Genomic DNA, 19,768 nt, shown 5'->3' on the forward strand with positions numbered 1-19,768 from the left:
CAGAGCTGTGCCTGGCCAGACAGGGCTGGCAGGAACCTGCTCTCCTGGGCATTCCCAGGGCTGGCAGGAACCTGCTCTCCTGGGCATTCCCAGGGTTATCAGGAACCTGCTCTCCTGGGCATTCCCAGGGTTATCAGGAACCTGCTCTCCTGGGCATTCCCAGGGTTATCAGGAACCTGCTCTCCTGGGCATTCCCAGGGCTGGCAGGAACCTGCTCTCCTGGGCATTCCCAGGGTTATCAGGAACCTGCTCTCCTGGGCATTCCCAGGGCTGGCAGGAATCTGCTCTCCTGGGCATTCCCAGGGCTGTCAGGAATCTGCTCTCCTGGGCATTCCCAGGCGCTGGAGCTGCCATCCCCCAGCCCAGAGCCATCTGCTCTTGGGACACAGGGGCAGGTGATGGGCACAAAGTGTCACCCTGGGTCCTGCCATGCTCTGGGAAGAGTTTTGTTCTCATCCAAACACCCCCATGGTCAGACATCTCCAATTTCTATCCAAGATTTTCTATTTCCTGGGTGTGGGGGAAGGCAATTGAGAGTCTGCCTGGGCCTCCTTGGGTGGCTCTTTGTGTTTGAAATACCAAATTGGGCTGAGCTCAGCTCAGCTGGGGCCCAGCTGAGGGAGGGCTCACTGGGGACAAGGCTGGTGGCACCTGTGCTCCCTGACAGTTCCTGGCTTCCTTCACTTGCACTGAGGGAAGTCAAAGCACAGTGGCCCCGCGTTCCTGGGAGCTGAGGGTGCTGATGGAGCACAAATCACCCAGGGCTGTTCCCCTCCCGGGGCGGGTGGGGGCCTTGCTGCATCCTGGTCAGGGAACAGAGCTGTGTATGTTTTTGATGGAGAAGCACTGAATTCACTTTTAATCCAAAGGCCTTTTTAAGCTGAAGCAATATTCCCCCAGCAGTGGGGCAGCTGAGTGGTGCAGGGGTGCTCAGCCTTCCCTTCCCCTCTCCTTTGTACTACTGCTCCCCTCCCCTTCTCCCCGGGAGCCCGGCACTGGTGGTGAGGAGCAGAAATAATTCCTGGGTGCTTTTCCAAGGAACAAGAGGTGCCCAAGGCTGCCAGAGCTCCAGGAGCCTTTGCCAAGGCTCTCAGGCACAGGGTGGGATTGTTGGGGTGTCTGTGCAGGGTCAGGAGTTGGACTGCATGGTTCCTGTGGGGCCATTCCAGCACAGGACATTCCATGACTCTGTGGTTTAGTTGGTGATGACGAGGCAAAGGGAGATTCAGTCCCGTGGTAGCAGGGATTCCCTCCCTGCCTGGGGAGTGCAGCTGCCCCTGGAGCAGCAGGAGCTGCAGCATCACCTGCTCTGGGTTCTGCCAGCTGAAATTCCCTGCAGAGCAGTGACCCCTCCCGACGTGATTCCCCATCGCTGCTCAGGATCCCGTGGGGAGGAGCATTTAGGGATTAGAAATTAACTCCATTCTTTAAATCTAAAACACTGCACAAAATTGGCCCCACAAGCATCTCCCACCCGTGGTGGTGGTGGGGGGGGGAACCCAAGAATCCCCTGCCTGTGCCACTTCCTGCTGTTTCCCACTTCCAGCTCTTGCTTGGAAGAGGAAATCCTGCATTTTTGTAAACCTGGGGAGGGAGGAGGCAGTGTGGGCTGGTTTGGAGCTGAGAGCAGGACCTGTCCTCTCCTCCCTCGGTAGTCCTGGACAGACACTTCCATTCCTGGCTGGGACAGCCCGGCAGAGGCCAACGTGCAGCTGACAGAGGAGAGTTCTCAGAGGGGAGTGAGAGGTTTCTCTGCACACTCAGGTCAGTTCTGGTCTCTCCTTGGCTCCTCTCAGGCTGATTTTCCAGGCTGCTGGAGAGGGGGAAGCAGAGGATGAGGAGGGAGCTGTGACCCTGAGCACTCACAGGCATTCAGCTGCTGCAGCTGCCACTGGAAAGGCTCTTCAGAGCTTCCCAAACCATCCCTGCCCGGCTGGTTCCTCCTGCTGCATTCCCCTGCTGCCCTTGCTGAGCATGGGTTTGCTGTGCCCATTCCCTGGCACTGCAGGGGCTGCCATTCCCAGGGCCATCCCATGGGAATGTGCCCATCTGGCTGTGCCATCCAGGAGGGGCTGGCTGGTGACCCAGCACATGGAGGTGGCCCCAGGCTGGCACTGGCCAGGGGAGGATGGTGCTGGTGGCTCGGGAGTTTCCACCTGTCAGTGCCTTAGTTCCATTTCATGGATCAACACTTAGCTTGGGCTACTTTTCTTCTGTTTCTTTTTAAGGAAATCCATTTTCTCAGTGCCCACTGAGGTCTGAGCACGCTCCTGGTGCAGCCTGGGGGAGGGAGCATCTCTGAGGGTGAGCAGAGGGCACTGGGTGTGAGGAAATTGTTTGGGATGAGGGGCTGGGTGTAATAATCCCTGGAACAGGGACAAAGCCCGTGAGGTTTTGTGTGCTGCAGCTGGGTGTGGGATGATGGCTGTCAGAAAGGGGAATCCTCTGGGGTTCCTGGGCTGGCACCAGCCTGTCCCACTGCTGAGGGGATGTGGTGACACGGGATTTTATAACAAAGGGATGTGGTGACAGAGTTTAAACCATTAGATTTCAGTCCCCCAGGAATGAGTTTATTGGCACTGCAGGGAATGGTGGCATCAAAAATCCAGGATTTCCAAAGCCTGATGTCAGAGTGTTTGTGGCAGGGAAAGGAACCTGACGAGGGAGGAGGTTTCCGTTTCCCTTCTCAGGACACAGAACTGGAATTAGAGCCTGACCAATGCCCCAAACCCTGCGGACAGGCTGTGGCACAGGAGGTGCCAGCACGGCTCTGGGGGTTCAGGTTTTGAGCCAGGTGGGCAGCAAGGGAAGGAATTAGGTGTGGAATTTTACTTTCCCTCCGGGAATTTACAGGAAGGAGGAGGTTCCAAGCAGTTGCACTGGTTGGGGAGGTGGAATTATTTTTCTTTTGTTTTTGGTTGCACAAAACAGCTGCTGGAGCAGCAGTTCCTGGTCAGGTTGTTATTGGGAGGGACCTTCAGGAGGGATCCAAGGGAGGGAACCTCAGGAGGGATCCTCGGGAGGGATCCAAGGGAGGGAACTTCAGGAGGGAACCTTGGGAGGGACCTTCAGGAGGGATCCTCGGGAGGGACCTTGGGAGGGATCCAAGGGAGGGATCCTCGGGAGGGACCTTGGGAGGGATCCAAGGGAGGGATCCAAGGGAGGGAACCTCAGGAGGGATCCAAGGGAGGGAACCTTGGGAGGGATCCTCAGGAGAGAACCTTGGGAGGGAACCTTGGGAGGGATCTTCAGGAGGGATCCTCGGGAGGGACCTTGGGAGGGATCCAAGGGAGGGATCTTCGGGAGGGACCTTCAGGAGGGATCCAAGGGAGGGATCCTCGGGAGGAATCCTCAGGAGGGACCTTCAGGAGGGACTCTCAGGAGGGATCTCAGGAGGGACCTTCAGGAGGAATCCTCAGGAGGAATCCTCAGGAGGGATCTCAGGAGGGACCTTCAGGAGGAATCCTCAGGAGGAATCCTCAGGAGGGATCTCAGGAGGGACCTTCAGGAGGGATCCAAGGGAGGGATCTTCAGGAGGAATCCTCGGGAGGGACTCTCAGGAGGAATCCTCGGGAGGGACCTTCAGGAGGGATCCAAGGGAGGGATGCTCGGGAGGGACTCTCAGGAGGAATCCTCGGGAGGGATCTCAGGAGGGACGCAGCAAAGACCCTCCGGGGCGGGAGGGTGGATCGGGAGTGGCTTTGGGGTTTCTCTCCAGGGAGGCTCCGTGCGATGGTTCCCGAGAGCCGCGCGAGGTGCGGAGGGCAGGGCCGGGCTGGGGTTTCCCACAGCGGGGATGTGGGAGGCGGCGGGGCCGTGGCAGCCCCGCTTTGCTGATTGATTAATTATGGCAGGTAATTGATTGATTAATTAATTATGGCAGGTAATTTCAGGGGTGGGCGGAGCGCCGCTGCCGCCGCCGTGTGGCACGGGGACAGGGGACAGGGGACAGGGGACAGGAGCGAGCAGCCCTGGGTGGTTTTTAACGCTTCCGTTTGCTGGACGTGCAGAGCGAGTCGGAGAGCTTACAGTAATATATTTTAAATAATATATATTTTAGTATCTGAGAGGAGCAGGCAAAGGAGGGGTTCTGGGTGGTGACAGGGTACCGGGGGCAGTTCTCGGCCAGGCCAGCGGGGTTCCTGCAGCACAACTGAAAAGGCTCCGTTCCTGCCGTTAATGCAATAAAAATGGGAATTCTCACAAAGAAGCAATCCAATACTGTTTCCCAGAGGCTATTCCTGTGTGGACAACAGGCCTGTAAACGTAGTTCCAAAAATCCTAAACCTTTGTCTTTTGCCTTTTTAAAAGGGACTTCGATTGGGCTTGAGAGTCTGTACAGCAAAATCGAGGTGACAGCATTTGAAAATGTATTTTTACACAAATAATATAGAAAAAAAAATTCATATTTTACATAAGAATTTTAAGTATTTGAAATATGTGTATATATATACTGTATGTACTTCGTATATGCTTTATTTTACATTTTCAATGTATTAAAAAGTATTTGAGCTGGTTGGATCTGAGATGTAATAATGTTTAAAGACACAAAAACAAGGGAAAGGAGCCTGGGGGAGGGCGGGTGGGAGCTCTGCAGGGAAGCACAAGCCCAGAGCAGAGAGTTTGGGGAAGGCTGTAGCACTTTGAGAGCCATAAATTGTTCAGATTTCCTCCTTTCCTGGGATGATCCAGGAGCTGGGATGGACCCTTCCCACAAGGATCATCCCACAGAGCCAAAGCTGCTGCAGTCCCTGCTCCAAACCAGCCCCAGAGCGCCTGGGTGTGCTCCAGGGTGGGTGGGGATAAATGGGGGGGTTCTCCACAGAATCATTCAGGCTGGAAAAGAGCTCCCAGCTCATGGAATCCACCCTTTGACCAACGCCGCCCTGTGGGGGATTCAGACACCCACCCTCCACCTGTCCAGGGAACTCCAAATAGGGGATTTCCTCCTCTGCAGGGCTGTTGGTGCAGATCTTCCTGCAGAGCTGGATCCATCTGTGCCGCTCTTGGCACTGGAGTGGGTTCCCATCGGGAGGGGGCACTGAGAGCAGACACAGCTCCATGTCATGTTGTCAGGAAAATCAATCCACAAACACCAGAGGTTCATGTCCAAAAGGGAGACAGAGGAGTCCTTTTACTTAATTCAAATAAAGGGAGAGGCCATGGGGCATTTCCCTGGGGTCTCTCCAATTTTTGGAGGTTGCAGCCTCCTTTTTATCCCAATTTCCAGCCACATTTCCCTTCTCTCTTTCCCCATTTGCTGAGGTACTTGAGAGGTTCAGACTTCCCAAAACGCCTGATACCAGAGATTTTCCCTCTAATGTATAACCCTCCCTTTTCATTTTTAATTCTTATGGAACTTAGGGTTTTTCTTCCCCATTGTTTCTTTCATCTTTCAATGTCCAGTTTCATTTATCAGCAAACCTAAAATTTATTTGTAAAGGCAAATATCTTTTTCCATTCCTCAATCAGTGAATCCTTCCTATTGCAGCCCTGCACTGAGAGGTGAGCCCAGGGGCTGTGAAGGGCTGTCCCTCCCGTGCCAGGCTCCCTGTCTGTCCCAATAATACACGAAATAAAGCTGCACACATGCTGGAACCTCCAAGGTAAAAAGAAGGGAGGTTTATTTCTCGACCTTGATATCAATAGAATGCCAAAAGTGGCCCTGGATTGGAGGATGAAATTGCCACCTCTCCAATGACACTGGTCAAACCAACGGCCCATCAGATTTCTCCTCCTCCAGAAAGAAATGCAATAAACAGTGTGTGAGAAACCCCATGACAAAAATGTAAACCTCAGAAGGCTTAGAAGAGCAGGGTGAGACCCTGTCCAGAGGGATCCTGCCTTCATCCCAGGCCTCTTCCTCCCGGCTTCCTGCCCTCCTGCAAAGCCCTGAGAGGGAGCAGCAGCCCTGGGGGTTGTTTGCTGTCCAAGGTGCCTGGGTGAGATAAAATGGCAGCGTTGGAGCTGCTGCACCTCCAAACAATTGTTCCTTATCGCAGTGGTGCTGCTGCATCTCCCAGTTCAAAACTCAACCAAACTGGTCTCCTGTCACTTCAGTTCAGGCTTCTCTGATGCTGGTTCTGGATTTTAGAGTGGGAAAGCTGGGCTGAGGGTTTCACCTCTGGAGGGCTCTTTCAGGCCAGATGCCAGGGATGCGATGCCATGGGCAATGAGTGTGCTGCAGCTTCCTGCAGGCCTGCTTGCCACGGGCTGGGATTCCCCTGTCCTGCTGGGATGGGCGCTGCCTCGAGCCTCGTGCACACAGGATTTACCCTGTGGGACCCCCGGGCACTGCCAGCCCAGGTGTGTCACAGGCCGTGACAGCCACGCTGAATCAGCCAAGTGCTGCTGTTGGTGGTCACAAACACACGATCACATCAGGGATTATATGCGGTGCTTTGTATTGAAGAGCTCTGGGAATCGGGGTGGTTCCACCCAAATCTGATTCCGACCACACATTCGAGGTGGACGTGTTTTATACTCTATCCTTACATAACTTTCATGTTAATTATTAAACTTATATTGTTCTACTGTATACACAGATTTCAGCTAAACATAACCCCCTTTAAATTTCCAACATAGTTCCTCATGATTCTTCTTATGGTTATAAAATAATTATATTTAATTACTAAACAATCATCACATCTAACAATTATATCTTTTATCATACTGCTTACCCGGGTGCAGTGATCTGAGAAAACACAAAGCCCAATATTTTCAAAGACTATTTTTAACATTTTCCAGGGCTCCACTATCACTGGGGGTGTGCATCAAAGGCACCCTCGGGTCACTGAGGAGATTCCTGGGCATTTAGACCAGCCCAGGAGCAATCCATGGGGGACACTCATGGATATATATATATATTTTATATATATATATGTATAAAAATCCACCTTAGGGTTTCAGAGGGGGATCCAGGGCTGCTGCCAACAGCCCATTCCCAAGCTGGCACTGGAATATCCGTGCCCTCAGGACATGGCACCAGACAAAATCCTGGCCTGTGGCCCATGTCCTGCCATGGATTCTGCTCCTCTTCCTCACACAAGGCCCTCTTTGAACACAGGATCCTGTAGTTCCTCAGGGTTGGAACCCTGGATGCTGAGAGTTTTGGCCTTTCTGTGCTGAAAGGCACAGACCCTCAAGAGAGCACTGCATTTGACCTGAGGCCGTGGAGAAGCTTCCAGAATTGATTGAGAGCACTGGGATTACAGGTGAGGAGTTTGAACAGAAGTGTGTGATATCACAGGGTGGAAAACTTAGAGTTTGGGTGTTTAGAGTGTAGTAATATGTATGGGGCAAGATGGAGGTTTTAGGGCAGAGGCTGGTCCTTCTTCTTCACCTTCTTCACCTTCTTCTTCACCTTCTTCCCCACGGGTTTGGGTGCTGGTGGGTGGGTGGGTGGGCAAAGGAACCAACACCTGTCACTGGACACATGTGCTCCCTGTCATGGTCCATCTTCTGCTCACCAAAACCATCTGGGGCCATGGCCTTGGGTCCTGCTGAGGCTTTGCAGGGATTTCCTTCTGCCTTCCTCCCACAGGGAACTCCACTTGCCTGGCTTTACAACCTCTGGATATCTGTTAATCTTTCTTTTGGCATATTTTAAGGGGAAAACATTGGTTTATCACTTAGCCCTAATAAATTCTGCAGTTCCCTCACTACTTGGGGTCCCAAGACACTTGAGGAGCATGGAACTGTAGATTTGGGGAAAAAAAAAAACAGGAAGAAACCTGTATGAAGTGACAGGAACTTGATCACCCTTAAAATGGAGGGATTCAGGCAAACAGGTGTGTAACCAACTCACCAGATTTCTGACAGGAAAACTCTGAGTGCGCTTAACAACTCAGTAAAATCAGCAGCACTGAGGAACGTGCAAGAGCTTGGGATTCTTTTCCCTGAATCAATTAAAAGTATCAACAATTCTGTATTTTAAGTATGGAAGGGGTTGGAGACCTGCCAGTGGGAATAATCCACCCCAGCCCTCAGGTGGCATCTTGGCAGCATCACTAGACTTTAATTTATTCTCATTTTTAATCTGTGGGACTAATTAATGGCTCTGTCTCGTTGTTCAGTGAGTAAAACCTTTTTTTTTTTTTTTTTCTAGCCAGGCTGAATTCCCCTGGGACCCTTGGGAAGAAGGAGGATGTGCACAGCCCGCAGAGGAGGGGGAAGCCCGAGCTCCCGGAGTCAGAGGCACAGAGAAATAACTGAGGCCATGGCACCCTCTGGTGTTTTTGCAGGTTGCAGCACTTCTCCCCGGCAGACGCCTTTTCCAAATGCCGCTTTGGCTGCTGCTGCTGCTGCCTTCGGGGTGGAAATGCAGCCAGCAGGAATCACCTCCCTCACTTGGTCCCGCTGCCACCCGTGGGCTTGGCTCCGGAATGCCGGGACAAATTCGGAATTCCGAGCGCCGTCACTGGCACCGCTCGCAGCGAGCATCGCCACAGCAGCGGCTCCAGCGGCAATTTCCCCTCTCATTTCCTATTCCCTGCCGAAGCACATCCTCCCAATCGTGCAAACCGGGAGTGGTTCCTCTCCCTCTCCCTCTCCCTCTCCCTCTCCTCGCTGTGCAGGAGGAGCTGTGACATTTGCACGGCGACAGAGAGCCTGGAACAGAGCCCATCCTGCCGGATCCTGCTCAGGAAACACTGCCGGCGTCGGTGCTGCTGCCAGCAAGGCGAGCAGGGACATCCCGATGCCCAGGGAATGCTGTTCTCCACAGGCATGGTCACGCCATGGAGCAGGGGCTGCCCTCACTGGAAACACAGCTGTGGATGTGGCAGGGGAGCTGTGGGACACGGCTGGAGCTGTGGGACACGGCTGGAGCTGTGACAGCCTCCCCTGGCACAGGGGACACTCCTGCAGGGACAGGGGCACAGCCCGTACGGGCCTGAGCTGCCCTCCCAGCGTCGGGTGGGAAGGGAGCTCAGAGCCCCCCCAGTGCCAGCCCTGCCATGGCAGGGACACCTCCCAGTGTGCCAGGGTGTGCCAGTGTCCAGCCTGGCCTGGGGCACTGCCAGGGATCCAGGCTGGGCACCCTGTGCCAGGGCCTGCCCACCCTGCCAGGGCACAATTCCCCATTCCCAAGATCCCATCCAGCCCTGCCCTGTGGCACTGGCAGCCATTCCCTGGCTCCTGTCCCTCCAGGCCTTGTCCCCAGTCCCTCTGCAGCTCTCCTGGAGCCCCTTTAGGCCCTGCCAGGGGCTCCAGGATCTCCCTGGAGCTTTCTCCAGGCTGAACATTCCCAGCTCTGCCAGCCTGGCTCCATGGCAGAGGAGCTCCAGCCCTGGGAGTTGAGGGGATGGAGCTGAGCAATGGCTGTGGCTGGATGCTGAGGGAACGGCAGTCGCTCACAGCTGTGAGGGGACCCATGGCAGACACGGTGCTGAGCGGATGGTGCTGAGGGGACCCATGGCTGACACGGTGCTGAGGGATGGTGCTGAGGGACAGCCATGACCGATACGGTGCTGAAGGATGGCTGTGAGGGGACCCATGGCTGGCTGACACGGTGCTGAGCGGATGGTGCTGAGGGACAGCCATGGCTGACGCAGTACTGAGAGACGGCTGTAAGGGGACCCATGGCTGACACGGTGCTGAGGGATGGTGCTGAGGGACAGCCATGGCTGAGGGATGGCTAGGAGGGCACCCACGGCTGACGGAGCCGCCAGCGCAGCCCCGACCGCCGCTCCGCCCGCCCCTCTCCCCGCGGGCGGCCCCAGCCCTCAGGGCGGGCCGGGGGCGGGGCCGCCCCTGGGCTGCTCGCGCTGCGCCTGCGCGGTCCCGCCGCGCCCCGGGGTGAGCGCCGCGCGGCGCGGGCGCGCTGTGGCGGAGGCGGGAGCGCGCCAGGCGGCGCTGGCCGCCGATTGGCTGAGGGGCGCGAGAAGGCGGGGCCAGGAGGGCGCGGATTGGCGGGGGGTCGCGCGCCCCCGGCGGAGGTGGGCCCTGATTGGCCGGGGTGCCGCGCGGCGGCGGCCGGGACCGTTGGAGCGCGGCGGCGGCTGAGGCGGCCCGGCCGCCCCTGGAGCCCCGGGAGCCGCGGCAGCCCCGGCACCGGCTCAGGTACGGCGGGGAACGGCGGGGCCGGGCGGGGGAGAGCCCAGCGGGGCCGGGTCACCGGGCTGAGGGGGACGGCCGCTGGTTTGGCCGTGCTCCGGTGTTCCTCCCCGCCGCGGAACAGCTGCTGGCAGGCAGCCGGAATGTGTAGGCTGCGTTGCTTTGGCGTTAACGGGAGACCCGCGATGTGCAGGCTCCATTGCTTTGGTGTTAACGGGGATCCGGCTGTGCAGGCTCCCTTGCTTTGGTGTTAACGGGGGATCCGGGTGTGCAGACTGCAGTGATTTGGTGTTAACGGGGGATCCGGGTGTGCAGGCTGCAGTGATTTGGTGTTAACGGGGGATCCGGGTGTGCAGGCTGCAGTGATTTGTAATTAACGGGAGACCCGGGATGTGCCGGCTCCCCTGATCTGCAGTTAACGGGAGCAGCAGCCAGGGCAGAAGCAGCACCGTGCTGGGGCTGTGAAATGAGGCAGTGTAGTTTTTCCATGGCACACCACTGCTTTCTTGCAGAAAAGGGTCACTTGGTGTCATTTGCTTCTCCTTAGGTCGTGGTTTTAATGTCTGAAGAAGGAAGTGAGCCCGGGAAAGTGGAAGTTGCCCTGAGAGACTTCTCAGTGTGATTCAGGTAACGGGATCTGTTGGGACTGACTGTGGTGTTGACAGTAAAATCTTGTGTTTTGTGTGTTCAGTTGCCTGCTTTTGACACTCACAATACTGATACTGACATTTTTCACTGATGACAAACTCGTGTCGTGAAGCAGTGACTGTTGCATGTTCTGTTATGTGCTGGACATGTGGAAATATGGAATCATGTAAAAAGATGGAGTCCTCTGTTTCAAATTCCTCCAGAATTATATTTGTTGTGCAACGCATCCCTCGTCTGGGGAAGGTGAATCATAGAATTACAGAATGCTTTGGGTGGGAAAGAGCTTTAAACAAAACAGCATTGAATTCCACTCTCCTGCCATGGCAGGGACACTTTCCACTGTCCCAGGATGCTCCAAGCCTCAGCCTGGCCTTGGGCACTGCCAGGGATCCAGGGGTGGCACTGGCTGAGCTTTCAGGTCCCTTCCCACTCAAACCAGTCAGTCCCAAGGGAGCAGCTCCCAGGCTGGGCTGCCAGAGCTGGCTCTGACACCTCCAGAATCCTGTGTTTAAGGGGACACATCCAGGACCTCCTGTGAGCTCTGTGGGACACCCTCATTGTTCACTGCAGTTCCTGTGGTGGTGAATGCAGCAGCCCTGCCAGCATTGTCCCAGGCTCCCTGGGTTTGGAGCAGGCTGGGGGTTTTTGGAACAGTAAATGGCTTTTTTTGTTGGCTGAGGTGCAGCTGATGCAGCCAGGCCTCTGGTTTATCCCAGGACCCAAGAGCAGTGCATGTTTTAGGGAGTGCTGGGTGGTGGAGGGGGCTTAAAAAGGAGCCATAATGCAAGGAAAAGGTTTTTGCAGCAAGAGAAAAGCAGCACTTTTCCAGCAGTTCAGTTACATCACACACAGCACAGGTGATGTGGGACTGAGGACTCCCAGTCCTGGGCAGCCCTGGGGGGGTGTTCTCAGTTCTGTTCTCAGTGGGCAGCCCTTTAAACCAAGGAGGATGTGTTCAGTTAGGAGCCCTTTAAACCAAGGAGGATGTGTTCAGTTAGGAGCCCTTTGAACCAAGGAGGATGTGTTCAGTTAGGAGCCCTTTGAACCAAGGAGGATGTTCTGAGTTGTGCAGCCTTTAAACCAAGGAGGATGTTTTGAGTTAGGAGCTCTTTAAACCAAGGTGGATGTGTTCAGTTAGGAGCCCTTTGAACCAAGGAGGATGTTCTGAGTTAGGAGCCCTTTAAACCAAGGTGGATGTGTTCAGTTAGGAGCCCTTTGAACCAAGGTGGATGTGTTCAGTTAGGAGCCCTTTGAACCAAGGTGGATGTTCTGAGTTGTGCAGCCTTTAAACCAAGGAGGATGTTTTGAGTTAGGAGCTCTTTAAACCAAGGTGGATGTGTTCAGTTAGGAGCCCTTTGAACCAAGGAGGATGTTCTGAGTTAGGAGCCCTTTAAACCAAGGTGGATGTTCTGACTTAGGAGCTCTTTAAACCAAGGAAGATGTTCTGAGTTGTGCAGCCTTTAAACCAAGGAGGATGTTCTGAGTTAGGAGCTCTTTAAACCAAGATGGATGTTCTGAGTTGTGCAGCCTTTAAACCAAGGTGGATGTTCTGAGTTAGGAGCTCTTTAAATAAAGGTGGTTGTATTCAATTAGGAGCTCTTTAAACCAAGGTGGATGTTCTCAGCCCTTTAAACCAAGGTGGATGTTCTGAGTTAGGAGCTCTTTAAATAAAGGTGGGTGTATTCAATTAGGAGCTCTTTAAACCAAGGTGGATGTTCTCAGCCCTTTAAACCAAGGTGGATATTCTCAGCTGTTCAGCCCTTTAAACTAAGGTGGATGTGTTCAGTTAGGAGCCCTTTAAACCAAGGTGGATGTTTTGAGTTCTTTAAACCAAGGAGGATATTTTGAGTTGTGCAGCCTTTAAACCAAGGTGGATGTTCTCAGTTGGGTGGATGTGTTCAGTTGTGCAGCCCTTTAAATCAAAGTGGGTGTATTCAATTAGGAGCTCTTTAAACCAAGGTGGATGTTCTAAGTTCTTTAAACCAAGGTGGATATTCTCAGCCCTTTAAACCAAGGTGGATGTTCTGAGTTGTGCAGCCCTTTAAACCGAGGTGGATGTTCTGAGTTAGGAGCCCTTTAAATCAAGGTGTGTGTTCTGAGTTGTGCAGCCCTTTAAACCAAGGTGGATGTTCTGAGTTAGGAGCCCTTTAAATAAAGGTGGGTGTATTCAATTAGGAGCTCTTTAAACCAAGGTGGATGTTCTCAGTCCTTTAAACCAAGGAGGATGTTCTGAGTTAGGAGCTCTTTAAACCAAGGTGGATGTTCTGAGTTGTGCAGCCTTTAAACCAAGGTGGATGTTCTGAGTTAGGAGCTCTTTAAATAAAGGTGGGTGTGTTCAATTAGGAGCTCTTTAAACCAAGGTGGATGTTCTCAGCCCTTTAAACCAAGGTGGATGTTCTGAGTTAGGAGCTCTTTAAATAAAGGTGGGTGTATTCAATTAGGAGCCCTTTAAACCAAGGTGGATGTTCTCAGCCCCTTAAACCAAGGTGGATATTCTCAGCTGTTCAGCCCTTTAAACTAAGGTGGATGTGTTCAGTTAGGAGCCCTTTAAATCAAGGTGGATGTTCTGAGTTAGGAGACCTTTAAAGCAAGGTGGATGTTCTGAGTTCTTTAAACCAAGGTGGATGTTCTCAGTCCTTTAAACCAAGGAGGATGTTCTGAGTTAGGAGCTCTTTAAACCAAGGTGGATGTTCTCAGTTGGGTGGATGTGTTCAGTTGTGCAGCCCTTTAAATAAAGGTGGGTGTATTCAATTAGGAGCTCTTTAAATCAAGGTGCATGTTCTGAATTAGGAGACCTTTAAAGCAAGGTGGATGTTCTGAGTTCTTTAAACCAAGGTGGATGTTCTCAGCCCTTTAAACCAAGGTGGATGTTCTCAGCCCTTTAAAGCAAGGTGGATGTTCTGAGTTCTTTAAAGCAAGGTGGATGTTCTCAGCCCTTTAAACCAAGGTGGATGTTCTCAGCCCTTTAAAGCAAGGTGGATGTTCTCAGCTGTGCAGCCTTTAAACCAAGGTGGATGTTCTGAGTTAGGAGCCCTTTAAATAAAGGTGGGTGTGTTCAATTAGGAGCTCTTTAAACCAAGGTGGATGTTCTGAGTTAGGAGACCTTTAAACCAAAGTGCATCTTCTCAGCCCTTTAAACCGAGGTGGATATGTTCAGTTAGGAGCCCTTTAAATCAAGTTGGATGTTCTGAGTTGTGCAGCCTTTAAACCAAGGTGGATGTTCTGAGTTAGGAGCCCTTTAAATAAAGGTGGGTGTATTCCATTAGGAGCTCTTTAAAGCAAGGTGGATGTTCTGAATTAGGAGCCCTGTAAACCAAGGAGGATGCTCTGAGTTCTTTAAAGCAAGGTGGATGTTCTCAGCCCTGTAAACCAGGGTGGGTGTGTTCAGCTGTGTGTTGTGGAAGCTGGGACAGTTTTTGAAGAGGGAAGGAACCACGTCTGGAAGTTTAAAGCCCGGCTTTGGGCCTGGCTTGGTGCCTGAGCCTCACTGAGCTCCACACTCAGCCTGCTTGCACGGGCTGCTCTGGGGCAGCTTTAGAGAGCCTAAAGAGGGGTTCAGATCAGGTGATAAGGATTTGAATTCATCATATTTTTATTACATTGATTGTTTTCCCCTTGGTGCCAGGGAGAAGAAACCATTATTTTGTTGTCTCTGGTTTAGTGTTCAAACAGATTTCTGTTGATGAACTGTGCCTAAATTTAAATAGTTTCATGGGCCTTTCCCAGTCCTGTGGGCTTTAAGGACTGAACTAGCTTAACTTCTCAGCTGTGCTTAAATAATACAGATTTATTTAAAAAAAACTTATGTAATGAAGATTTTTAGGCAGCCTAGATCTGGAAGAAACAGCAGGAGATCTTGAAATTCCACAGCAGACAGCACATTGTATTTGGCCAGGTGGAAACAAATAGAATTACAACAGCAGGTGCCAATTCATCACTAAGTTTTTAAAGAGCTGGATGTCTGAAGGATGTGCTGTGTTAAAAACATAGTAACTTGAGTAGCTACTGACTGACTGCAAGGTGAGGTGTTTTCAGTCTTTGCCAGTGCAACTTTTAACTTCATTTAGGTCAAAGGTTGGACTCAGTGGTCTTGGGTGAACAAGAGCCTCAGTGATTCTAGGATTTAAGAGGTAAAGGGCTGTCCTGGCATCAAGTAAACAGGGAGGGAGCTAAGGCCCTAACTTACATTTTTAAAATTTTATTTATTTATTAAAACAGAAAGTGACAAAACCAAGGGCTAAAAAACCTCTTAGTTTTACAGAAGGCAAATGCCATCAGTTGGGCTTTTACTTCAGGCTCCTTGTGGAAAGCAAGCCCTTTGTGAGCAGGGAGGAGCAGTTTGGGTGCAGGCAGCCTTTGAGGCAGGCGCTGTGAGTGTCTGGCAGCTCAGACCAAGGTAAAGTTGTCAGGCCCGTGGAGGTGTTCAGCTCCCATTGCCTGGGGCAGTGGCAGAGAGACTTTTCAATGCAGATGAGTGGTTCTGTGCTCCTGTAGCCTTTCAGTGATATCTAACACTTCACAAACCTGGAATTACTTTGGTTTAGACCTGTGAAGCTGGTGAGGAAGATTTCACACTGTGAGTCAATGGAGGAGGTGAAATTAATGCATTAAAGCTGGGCAGGCTGTTTAATCCTGAAGTCACTTGTGAGGGGGAAAGCAGTTCCTGTTTCCAGGTGTTCCTCCCTGGAATTTCCCTCCTCCTCAGGTGTGCCAGGGGGCCCTGAGCTGCCAGGTGTGTGGGACCTGCTCCTGCTCCAGCTCCAATCTGGGCTAGTGGGCAAAAGGGCAGGAATGCAGCTCAGAACCCTGCCTCATCATGAATGCTGCATTCAGAGGCAGCTGCAGAGCTCTCTCCTGTGCTCTGCAGGCAGGGCTGGGGCCTGTGGGTCAGATGGACAGGGGAGGTTCTCCAAAACCTGGTTTTGCCAGGTTCTATGGAAGCACTGAGTGCTCAGAAATCCCCTCCACAAAAGTCTTCCCTTCCTGAGAGGGAGGGGTAAGCTCTTAATTCGACTGTTTCCAACTTCCTCCTGCTCAGAAATCCTGCTGTCGTGTTTCATTTCTCTTACCCAACAGGAGCACTGCTTTATTTCAAGGAAACAGTTTCAGCTGCTGGATTTGCTCTTGTTTGCAGGCTCATGGTAAATGCCATGACATGAACTTCAACAGGCAGCTTGGAAAAAGCCATTTCTACTCCTCAGGCTTTGGGGCAGTGAAGGAAGACGAGGCTTTGGCTCTGGTTTGGCACTGAGTGTGCTGGAGAGCAAACCTGTGCCAGAATAATCTGTGCTCAGCCTCTCAGTGCTGGCCTGCAGAGCCTGCAGAGCCCTGGGCCCAGGCTCAGGCTTCCCTGGGCACTGCAAATGGCCACAGAGACCTTCCAATGGCACCTTGGCATCGGGGCTGGCACCCCAGTGCCACCCTCACCGTTCTTAGCCTGACCTGCAGGTTCCTCAGGGCTGGCACTTCTCTCTGGTCTGGGCTCTCAGCTGAGATGTGAAGTCACAGAAACTCAGGTGCTTTGGAGCTCTCCTGGAGCTGAGTTTGTTGTGTTTTGTCTGGAGGGAACCTGTGTTAAAAGTTTTGGAAGGCTGTCAAAGAGAAACCTCTGATTAAATATTGTGACTTCAAAGCTCCATCTTTGTTGAACTTGAATCCAGTCCAATCTGTAGCAGTTTCTGACCTGGTGGGGTTGTTGGGCTCACCCTGGGGCTTAGACCAGGGGGTTTTCTTGGAATCACAGAATGATTTCAGCTGCCAAAGTCCTCTTAGTCCAGCCTGGACCTGATCCTCACCTTGTCCCCAGCCCAGAGCACTCAGTGCCACATCCAGGAATTCCCTGGACACCTCCAAACCTCCCTGGGCAGCCCCTGCCAAGGCCTGAGCCCCCTTTCCATGCAGAAATTCCTGCTGGTGTCCACCCTGAGCCTGCCCTGGCCCAGCCTGAGGCCATTTCCCCTTGTCCTGTCCCTGTTCCCTGGGAGCAGAGCCCGACCCCCCTGGCTGTGCCCTCCTGGCAGGGACTTGTGCAGAGCCACAAGGGCCCCCTGAGCCTCCTTTGCTCCAGGCTGAGCCCCTGCCCAGCTCCCTCAGCCCCTGCTGGGGCTCCATTCCCTGCCCAGCTCCCTCAGCCCCTGCTGGGGCTCCATTCCCTGCCCAGCTCCCTCAGCCCCTGCTGGGGCTCCATTCCCTGCCCAGCTCCCTCAGCCCCTCCTGGGGCTCCATTCCCTGCCCAGCTCCCTCAGCCCCTGCTGGGGCTCCATTCCCTGCCCAGCTCCCTCAGCCCCTCCTGGGGCTCCATTCCCTGCCCAGCTCCCTCAGCCCCTGCTGGGGCTCCATTCCCTGCCCATCCAGGGCTGTTCCCTGGGGTTGATGTGACCCCAGTGCAGGACCCAGCTCTTGGCCCTGTTGTCCCTCACCCTTGCTGTCCCTCAGCCCATGGATCCAGGCTGTCCTGGTCCCTCTCAGAGCCCCCTGTCCCCAGCAGATCCACATCCCCCCCTGGGGCTGTCCCTGAGCTGGGCCAGGCTGGTGCCCTCCATGCCCTGAAGGTGTTGGGCAGGACTGAGCCAGCCCTGAGCCCCCTGGTGCCCGTGCCCAGCTGGATGTGCCTCCCTGCCCAGGTTTTTGCAGCCAGGATGTCCCTGCCCCTCAGAGATTTCCACCCCAGTAGCTGAGGGCACCGAGGGCTCTGTGGGGCTGTGCTGCCACATGCTGTGTCCTGCTGAGCAGAGCAGATGGCTTTCTGTGCCTTGGAGGAGCCTCAGAGCTCCAGCAGGAATGGCAAGGCGTGCAGGAGGGAAAGCTTTAGGTTTCATTACTGTTATTTTTCTCTAAGCTGCTGGCTTGCCTGGTCATTTTTAATGCAGCTCCCTGCTTTATTTGGGCAGGCTTTTGCAGGATCTTCCAGAGCAGCTTTGGAGCCACTGGATTTATGGAGGAAAACAAAAGGAGCCATTGAGTTGTTCAGAATTTCAGTGCAGAGCTGTAACCCCTGGGGAGTCCCAGTCCCTCTCTGGCTCCCAGCCAAGGGGGTTTTCCCTTCCACCCTCCAAGGCTGGAGTCAGTTTGGGCTGGTAGAGATCTTGCACAACCACCTGAGTGCAGCACATGTGAGAACATCAGTGAGAGAGCCAAACCTTTGGGCTTTGGGGCAGCTGCTGCTGGGAGGTGTTTGGTGCTTCCCAGAGAAGCTCCTGCACGTGCTGGAGATGCAGAAATAACATTTTAGGGCACTTTTCATACTTTTATGCACAGTTCCTTTTGCTTCAGTCACTTATCCTATATAATAGATGGGAACAGAGTTTAAAATGTTACAGATAAATGAGAAGAATTGTCAGAAGAGGGTAAAATGTGCTTTAAAAGATGGTGCCAGTCTCCTTGAATAAGTATGGAAGGTTTGTCTTTTCCTGGGGTCAGATGTGTCCCCCTGCCATCACTTCCAGGTCACTCCTCTGCCTGGGAAATGCCACAGGGGAGCAAAGGAGTATTCCTGATTAATTATGTTTGCTGAGGAAAGGGATTGGGAATATCAACCAGGAGAAGAAAGAAATGAGTAAAGGCATCAGATGCTTTGGAGAGACAGAGGGAGAGGAGGGGATTAAATCAGTCATTGTGGGGTCCCTGTTCAAACTAGGAAAGAAAAGGAAAAAAACGTCATATTTTTATTGAAGTCTGAGATGAACAAATATAAGCACCTTTATATCATAAGTAAGTTTAATTATATACTTTAACAGAACATTTATGAGAGTTCAGAAATTATTTGAGATGCTTCCTATCAAATGTCAGTTGAAGCCAGGTGAGCTCAGAAGCCCAAAGCAAGGAAGTGCCAAAGCAGATGGACACCAGTAAGTTTTTCTGCCAGCACAGGTATGCCCTCAATTTTATTCAATATTTTCATCCCAGTTATGTTATTTATTGAAGTTACATTTTTAAGAGTGAATGAACTGACAAGGGAGGAAGGTTTTTCCTTGAAACAGGAGGAATAGTTGTTCCTTCTGATCAGAAAAATGGCAGAAAGTCACTGAGCCTCCTTCCCTGTGTCAGGCACAGATCAGCCCCTGCCCCAGACTGCATTTTGGATTTATTTTAATTCCAAGTTATTTCTGACCATAAACAGATATGGGCACAAGTTTATCTTCATGCAGCAACTGCAGTTTAATCAGTGACATCAAACATTATTTCTGCTAATGACAGGCCAGGAATGTGAACCAAGTCAGATTTAATAATTGGTAAATGAACTTTTGTTTCTCTCTTCCCACTTTGGCCAGTAAGGCTGCAGCTCAGTGCAAATCAATGTCTGCAAATGGTTCTCAAACCCTAAAGGTCAGAATCTCCTTTGGAACGTTCCTTAGAGGTGGAAGTACAGAGTGAAACCAAATCAACTTGAGACAAAACAACCACAAAAACAAACGATAACCACCTGACAGGGGCCTGGGCTCAGCTGGGGCTGGGCTCCTTCTCCAGGAACTGACAGAACCACAGCACACAGCCCTGAGCTGCACCAAGGGAGATTGAGCCTGGATATTAGGGAAAAGTTCTGTACAGAAAGGGTGAGAAAGTTCTGGAATGTTCTGGAATGGGTGATAAAATACTGGCATGGGGAGGTGGTGGAGTCCCCATGCCTGGGTGTGTTTAACAAAGCCTGGATGTGGCACTGGGGGCCAGGGCTGAGTTGAGGTGTTGGGGATGGGTTGGACTCGATGGTCTTGGAGGTCTCTTCCAGCCTGGGGATTGTGTGATTGTGTGAATTCTGTGATTGTGTGGGATTCTGTGATTGTGTGTGATTCTGAAAGTCTGATTCTGATTGTGAGTGATTCTGTGATTCTGATTGTGTGTGATTCTGAAAGTCTGATTCTGATTCTCTGATTGTGTGTGACTGTGAGTGGTTCTGTGATTGTGTGTGATTCTGTGGTTCTGATTGTGAGTGATTCTGAAAGTCTGATTCTGATTCTGTGATTGTGAGTGATTCTGTGATTCTGTGATTGTGTGTGGTTCAGTGATTCTGATTGTGTGATTCTGTGATCCTGATTGTGTGTGATTCTGATTTCATGATTGTGTGTGA

At 52.3% G+C, this 19,768-nt stretch overlaps 1 protein-coding gene across 7 annotated transcripts in view; it reads left to right on the plus strand.

The window, feature by feature from the left end:
- Window positions 1–9,962: 9,962 nt before the first annotated feature.
- DTNB (dystrobrevin beta) overlaps window positions 9,963–19,768 on the plus strand; it is a 169,567-nt gene continuing 159,761 nt past the window's right edge. For all 7 annotated transcript variants that reach the window (XM_066547681.1, XM_066547680.1, XM_066547679.1 and 4 more), the window contains exons 1-2: window positions 9,963–10,062; window positions 10,604–10,683. The gene's annotated coding sequence lies outside the window, so the exon portion shown is untranslated. The remainder of the gene's footprint in view (window positions 10,063–10,603; window positions 10,684–19,768) is intronic.

The sequence above is a fragment of the Molothrus aeneus genome, chromosome 3 (genome assembly GCF_037042795.1).
Source record: "Molothrus aeneus isolate 106 chromosome 3, BPBGC_Maene_1.0, whole genome shotgun sequence".
NCBI classification, from domain to species: Eukaryota; Metazoa; Chordata; class Aves; order Passeriformes; family Icteridae; genus Molothrus; species Molothrus aeneus.